Raw genomic sequence first — 8,537 nt, 5'->3', positions numbered from 1 at the left:
CCTCGTGTTGCAAATGAAGTACAAATTGAGAGAATAATTGAAGCATCAATGCACCAGGTCCACTCACTCGTTCAAGGGCAACACAGCTAGCAAATTTCTGTGGGCACTTTGCTTTTGTCTCAATATCTGAACCCAAGAAAGTTGAAGAAGCCTTCTTGGAACCTGAATGATTCAAGCTATGCAGGAAGAGCTTCAACAGTTTGAGCTGGATAATGTATGGGAACTGGTTAAGCGTCCTCATCCTCGCAATCATAATATAATAGGCACCAAATGGATATATTGCAACAAGCAAGATGAGCATGGTCAAGTTGTCAGAAACAAAGCCCGTCTCGTTGCTCAAGGTTACACTCAAGTTGAAGGGATTGACTTCGATGAAACATTTGCTCCTGTGGCCAGACTTGAAGCCATACGCATACTGCTGGCTTATGCAAATCATCATAATATTCTTCTGTATCAAATGGATGTGAAGAGCGCTTTTCTCAATGGAAAGATTGAAGAAGAAGTGTATGTTGCACAACCGCCTGGCTTTGAAGATCCAAAACATCCTGACATGGTGTACAAGCTCAACAAGGCACTGTATGGCCTCAAACAAGCCCCTCGGGCTTGGTATGACACACTCAAATACTTCCTGAAGAGCAAAGGCTTCAAACCTGGTTCCCTCGACCCCACTCTCTTCACGAAGACATATGATGGTGAACTGTTTGTGTGCCAAATATATGTGGATGACATTATCTTCGGCTGCACCAACCAGAAATACACTGACGAGTTTGGATATATGATGCAAGAGCAATATCAGATGTCCATGATGGGTGAGCTGAAGTGCTTCCTTGGTCTTCAAATTAACGCAATGGCATCTTCATATCTCAAGAGAAGTATCTCAAAGATTGCCTGAAGAAATTTGGGATGCAAGACTGCAAAGTCTTCACAACTCCAATGCCAGCCAAACATCATCTGGGTCTCGACGACAATGGTCAAGAGTTCGATCAAAAGGTATACCGCTCCATGATTGGGTCTTTACTTTATCTATGTGCATCTAGGCCAGATATTATGCTTAGTGTTTGCATGTGTGCTCGATTCCAAGCGGGACCAAAGGAATTGCATCACTTAGCTGTGAAGCGAATTCTTTGATATTTGGCTCACACACCAACATTAGGATTATGGTATCCCAAGGGCTCAGAGTTTGATCTGGTTGGATTCTCGCATGCTGATTATGCTAGTGACAAGGTGGATCACAAGTCTACATCAGGCACATGTCATTTTCTGGGACGATCACTTGTATGTTGGTCTTCAAAGAAGCAGAGCTGTGTATCTCTCTCCACTGCTGAATCTGAATACATTGCTGCTGGATCTTGCTGCGCTCAGCTTCTATGGATGAAGCAAACACTCAAAGACTATGGCATTCATCTGAAGCAAGTGCCACTCTACTGCGACAATGAAAGCGCCATCAAGATTGCCAACAACCCAGTTCAGCACTCGAAGACAAAGCACATTGAAATTTGTCATCACTTTCTCAGAGATCATGTTGTGAAGGAAGATATTGATATCATACACGTCAACACTGAAGAGCAATTGGCAGATATCTTGACCAAGCCCTTGGATGAGAAGAGGTTTTGCAAGTTACGGTGTGAGCTAAATATCTTGGAATCCTCAAATGTCGTGTGATCAGGCACACATCCTAACACTTACGCATATTGATGACTTAGATGTGCAACACACGAAGTAAAGTATGTCTTCAATCAATGAAGACTTATATTCTAAGTGTGAATACATTAATGTGGAATTTGACTTCGGAGCGCCACGATAATTGTGCGTCGTGTCTGGGTCTAATACTTCCTATACGGTGGGTAACGCCACCACCAAATTCTTCTGTTTGAAGTGTTTCACCCATTCGTTACATTTGCTATGTCTTCACATTTGGGTTGGCTTCAATCTCAACCTGTCTTCATGATTATCTTCACTATGTTGATTATATATATATACTAGTGTTCTGTCCTCTACAGCATTCACTTATAGCTATGTCTTCTTGTTGAATATTTTGAACTAAGTGAATGTGATCGGACCATAACCTCTCTATACTTTTTATCTCAAACTCTATCTCTCCAAATCATATGCATTCTCTTGAAACTGTCGAATGTCTTCTCTGTGTCCTTGTCAGCAGAAGATACAAAGACAAACATTAAGTCCATTTTCAATGCTAATTCCTTCACCTGAAACCCAGAGAAGTGGGAACGACCACCCGACAATCCAAGCGTGCGTGGAAACGTGGAACAACCTCCGATATGTTGCATGATGGTCATGTGTCCTTCAGATGTGAATCGCCAGGGGCACCTGTGTAATAACACTGTGCCGTCCCTGTCCCTATAAATACACGCCTCACCACAGTCATTATCCTTTCTTCCACTCTCGCACAAACCCTAGCACCACCGCTAGCCATTGACAACACCGGTGACGAAGCGCTTAGCTGCTGCGACCTCTCAGACGCCGTCTTCACGCCGGCCGCGGACATCGCCTTCTCCACCGTCGCCGTAGGTGTCCTCCGTTGCCAAGTTAGGGCACAGACGATCAAACTGCTCGGCCTCATCTCCCTCTCCGTCTAGCAGTTCTTCGTGTGGTAAATAAAACTTCCTTTTTACGGCCCCTTTGATCCTATAGATTCATCACTTTCTGCCACAAGAAGTTTCTACTCACACAAGTTGGATCTATTTCATACTGCATCTCATAATATGCCTAGTATGTTCATTTATGCTTCACAAAGTAGTTAGATTCCTCACTTGTATTGATCCATGGATTCATACAAATCTGGAACTAACTCTTTATCTATGAGTGAATGTCTTCGCACGTTGAGGTCAATGTCTTGTAAACTGATTTATCTTCAAAATCTTCTGAGAATGCATATGACCTTTTCCCCTTCCCTCGCACCTTAATGCTGTCACAGGTACATGTCCGTGGGAGAATCCCTTGGTTCTCATAGTCTGCATTCATTTGCAGAATTCTTACAACATCATATAAATTCTCCCGAAGCCAGTTCCTGCTTGACCAGCAAGCGAAAGCCTTTAAAACCTTTGAACGTGTTGAAGCCATTCAGCTTGAAGATCATGGCCATAGAGAAACCAGCAAGGAAGGGTGGCAGAAAGCGTCGAGGTGAAACATCAAGAGATCTGCCCGATAACCTCTCAGAGTTGTACAAGACAGATCCAGAAGAGGATTACAATCAGCGCAAGACACGAATCCAATGGATTCAACGATATTGGGCAGAACAGTGGTTCAAGTATAGGTTTGTGACCAAGGAATAAGCTGAGAAGAATGCCATCAAGCGACCATGGGGAGACATCCTATACAGAAATCTTCAAACCAGGTCCAGAGATGAAGCCATTGAACAAGGCTTCTATCCCTGCATGGTCCGTGGACCACAGCCTGCGGATGCTGACCCATCGTCATTGCTATGGTGTCGTGATGACAATCTGTTCAAGCGCAACTTCCAGTTTACCCAGAATTCGGCGAAGCAGAACAAGAAGTCATTGGGACTAGACTTCAACCCTGGTCCCTCTGCTCCCCATGCCGATGGCACACGCGAAGCTGAACCCAATCTTGTTGGGCCCTTCTACAACCTGGAAGGTCTCATCACTCATATCGTGGTTCAAGGGACAACCGTGGATGAGCCTGCAGATGACGCTGAATCTGATGAAGCGCCTGCATCGCCGAAGCCAAAGAAACTGAAGAATCCTAAAGCTTCAAAGCCTGCCTCAGCACCAAAAATCTCACGAGCAAAGCCACTGGCTATTGCACCTCCTAAAGACAGTGTGCAGTCTGAAGATTTGTCACGCATCTCCAAGCCCTCGAAAGTAAAGATGCCTTTGCAACACACCAGCCAAGAACTGACTGCTGCTGCTATTCTGCGCAACGACACCATTGATCTGTCCAACAATGAAGATCTTGCAGATGACGCTCTTGAGCAACTGATCAAGAGCAAAGAAGAAGCAGAAATCTTCAATGATTTGCCTCTCTTTGATGTGGCAATCATCCACAACTTCATTGATGAGTGGTTTGACACGCCCAACCTCAGCTTTGATGATCTGCAACTTCCAATTGGCCTCAGTGTCGCCTTCCATGGAGCCATTGCTTCAGAACTAGCTCTAGCTCAGCGCATCGTCGAATTGAAGCAAAAGATTGATTTTGAGAAAGCCCAGTTCAAGAAGCACATGGCCAAGCTCAGCGTGCAAGAGGTCAAAAACTTCAAGATTATGCTACATGAGCTCAAGGAATCCTTTCTCAAGAAGCGTGAAGAAGCTCAAGGTTCTCGTGAGCGCATGAAGAGCCTGGCTGACAAGTGTGTGCAAGCCTACAATGAGGCTGAGAAGCGCAAGGCTCTTGGTCGTCCTGGCATCGTTCCCAGGATGGCTGCAAAGAAGAAGAAGAAGCCAGCTGTGACCGAACCCGAAGCACCAAGGCAGGAAGCACATCCCATTGTCTTCCCAGCCAGCATGACTGGCTCGAAGCCAAATGTTAGGTCAACCGCTTCAGAACTGAATAAGACAAGGACTGCTGAGGCTGAAGCCAGAAAGAGGAAACATCCTGAAGCCTCTGATGCTGCTCCCTCCAAGAAGAAGCGCAAAACCAAGAAGGATCGGGCTGCTCCCGCAGAGCCCTTAGTTGTTGAACCTATCTCAATGGTTCGCCCTGCATCTTCACAACAAGAGCACCAACTGATTGTCCATGAGCCCACTTCCACAGAGGCTCATGAAGCTGAAGACATTCCAGTAGTTGATCCCACCGCTGCTGAAGACATTGGTCACCGTGACAATGTTGAAGATGATGTAGTTCTTCCTCAGATCGAGCACCAACTGGTATCATCGCATGTGCTAACGCACAACGAACTCATCAGCATTGGTCGTCCTCTGACGCCAATTGCACAGGATGCATCATGGGCTGATCACCCACAACAACAAGTCACACCACCCCGGAAGAAGAAGAAGATGACTTTGAGGCCCAGCCAACTCCATCTAGAACGGCGTCGCCAGCGTTACGCAGGCTTCGCAAAGGACCAAGGTCTCAAGTCCCTCTTTCGAGTGTTCCAGAAGGATAAGTGCCCCACCAATCTGTTACACGTCAAGTGTTTCCAGATGCCACTCCTACTGTGAATGTCTCCGAGTCTGAGGCTAAAGCTGCTGAAGACATTCCGGCTGCATCAGCCGATGACACACAAGAAGAAGAACGTGTCCCTACTCCCCCCATTACCGAAGAAGCTGTTCTCAAGGAGAATGTGTCCGTGCCCGACCCTCCAGCTCATCAAGTGGAGGTTGAGAATCTCGAGGCTGCCACCACCAACACAAATGAAGCCAATGATGTTGCATGGCTGAAGCAAAATGTGGAGCCTGCACCAACCAATGTGCCAGAAGTCAATGAAGCCAATGATGCAACTGCTCCTGTTCCTGCGCCTGCGGCTGGTCCTCAGTTTGAATATCACGTTGAGCACAGACCTCAGGTATAGAAGCCAATGCCAAGGTTGCCCAGGTTTCCAGGTCCTACATCAGCACCCGGATCCTTTAATGTCAACGGCTTCAAAGTATACAACACCTTCTTCAATAGCGCCAAGAACCCCTACTCCAGGGAAAGAATATCTTCTGATCGGTTCTGGAGCTATCCGCAGCGAAGTTATTACTCATGCATTCTGTACAATCAAGGTCGCATTTTCCCTCATATGCGTCTTGATACTGAAGCCATAACTGGTCTGCCTTGCTTGGAAGAAGCTCTGGATTGCTTCAAAGAGTCTGGATTGTTGCCGTTCGTCACCGACCAAGAGCACTGGAACGAAGAATTGCTGCTCCAATTCTATGCCACTCTTCACATTCGTGGCTACAACAGAGATCCGAAGACTTGGGTCCTTGAGTGGATGACCGGCAACGTTCATCACGAAGCCAAAGCCTTTGATATCATTGAGCTCACTGGTCTGCCCACTCCTGGAGATCTTTATGAACCTGGTTGTCAGCTTCACAGTGCAGCTATGGAGAGCATCTTTCAGAAGTCTGAACCAAACATGAGTCAGATGCTTAGCATGATGAAGCCTTTGCCTCCAGATGCTGCATATCCTAAGGAGTTCTTTGTTGAAGACCTTAAGTATTTGCCATGCACTATCTACCACATTGTCAAGTGAACTCTCTGGCCCATCAAAGGACATTCTCCACATGCAAAGCTGGAAGATGCAATGAAGAGTTTGGTCTTTTATATTCTTCACGGCAAATGCTTCAATGCACAAGACTTCTTCATCCGCCAACTTGCTGCATCAGGATCTGATCTTTTTGGCTTGAAGTTTTACACTCCATGGATAATGCGGCTGATCAAACTACACTCAGCTGTCTCATATCAGCCCTCTGCTTGCAATCATCGGATCTTTCTGCCTGACGTTGATATGTCCGTTGAAGCTATCTATCCAGAGCCTGCCAAGGAGCCTCTTAGTCTTCACAATGCTGAGCATCAAAGCTTCTCTCAAAACATTGAAGGAGTTGTAGCAGTCACTCGTGTTTATCCTCTGGCTGGTACTACACGTGCACCTCATCATGCCCTCACTGAAGCCACTGAAAGCACCATTGCCCAACGGCCCAAGAAGCAATCTTGTGTTCTCAATGACCGAGAGCTTCTGGTTGCCCTTCATCAGAAACAGGATAGGCATCATGACTGGCTGAAGCACCAAATGCAAAGCCTCTTGGTGGATGTCAACCGCATTCACAATCTTGCCACCAAGAATGCCTTTATTGCCCCTGTCAGCGTACTTGGAAAGGGCTGACGCTTATGTGTTCTGAAGATGATCTTCAAGAGGATGGCTTCTCTGAACGTTTCAAGTTTGACTCCACACCTCCAAGAAGGACTGTGCTGGGACGAACTCCGTCTCTTGAAGACTCTGAGTTCTCTTCCTCCGCGGCAACTGTGAATGCCAGAGTGATCGAGGACGAAGACGATGCCACTTCACTGCCCCCTACTTCTGCATGCATCGACACTGGCCTGAGTTCGTCTGCACCGCCTAACAACACCGACGACCATGCTGCTTCACCTACTCCTCATGGGAACGAGTAGAAGCTCTATGTCTTCAAACCTTTTTGGTCCTTACTGACAAAAGGGGGAGAAGCATATGAGTTTGATAGTCTTCAAGCGGGTCTATATGGGCGGTTGCTTTATGTTTTGCCTAGTGTTTACAACTCTCGTTTTGGATACATTTGGTTCTTTGAGTTGTAACACTTAAACTCGATGGTCGTCTGCTACTTATTTGCTACTCTGTGATGCGATGATAAATTCCGCGTGTGCGACGATAAATTCCGCACTTAGATCATGTTGCAGACGTCCATCTTTCATTTTGCATATCATTATCTTCACATACTTTTCATGCTTGATGAATTGTCATCATAAGTTGAAGAGGATCTCCACAAGTACAACCTGCCATGTGCATTTGCATTCCAAAAGCAAATTACTTATATGCACATCTTCAGGGGGAGCCCTTACAACTTATGAAGACAATTCCCTATCCTTTACAATTTCACATATTATATTCCCTGTTGAAAACTTCAACTAGTTTGTCATCAATCACCAAAAAGGGGGAGATTGTAAGTGCATCTAGTGCCACCCCTAGTTGGTTTTGGAGTATTGATGACAAACCTAGTTGAGGGACTAATGTGTTTGTGAGAATTGCAGGATAACACAGGTAGAAGTCCCTCATTGATTCAGTTTTCCTACCAGAGATAACCCCTAAAAATGTATGAAGACATTGAAGTCAAAGGTGGTATGTTTAGACATTCACATTGAAGACTATGACAAGAGAAGACATCGCATGAAGACTATGGAGCGCGAAGACTTAGCAGTTTCGTCATTCTGTGTTTTTCTTTGTTGAGTCATAGGAACCACCGTACTGTTAAGTGGGGTCCAAGAGAACCAGTCAGAATGACTGAAGTAATGCTTAACCAAAATCCTATGTCTTCGAGTGAAGACTATGAGAGCAAATCTTGTCCAGAGTTGGATAAGTCAGCCTTGCTTGTAGCCCAAGTAAAGTTGCCGTGTGCGTTTGAAATCTGACCGTTGGAACACGTGTCAGTTCCCTAGTGACCCAGGGTCATTTCGGACAAATCAGGTCGGGTTTCCTAGTGGCTATAAATAGCCCACCCCCTACAACCATAAACGGTTGGCTGCTCAGAGTTAGAGTACGGCTTTTGTCGTTTGAGAGCAACCCACCTCGAAGCCTTTGAGAGAGAATTCCTTGCAAGGATAAATCCCTAAACACCCAGAGCCAAAGAGTGTTAGGCATCACTTAAGTCTTCCTGTCTGTGTGATCTGAAGATTTATTACACTTGAGGACTGTGAATCCTCCAGCCGGTTAGGCGTCGCGTTCTGAGCATCCAAGAGTCATTGTGGATCGCCGGTGAACGAAGTCTATGAAGGTTTGGAAGTCTACCTTGAAGACTTACTAGAGTGATTGGGTGAGGACTGGGTGTCCTTAGCTCAAGGGGAATAAGGTGAAGACGAGGTCTTCTGAGTTGAACCTCAGCCTCCCTAAC

Source organism: Triticum urartu, chromosome 3 (assembly GCF_003073215.2).
Source record: "Triticum urartu cultivar G1812 chromosome 3, Tu2.1, whole genome shotgun sequence".
Lineage (NCBI taxonomy): Eukaryota > Viridiplantae > Streptophyta > Magnoliopsida > Poales > Poaceae > Triticum > Triticum urartu.
This window is presented reverse-complemented; position numbering follows the sequence as displayed.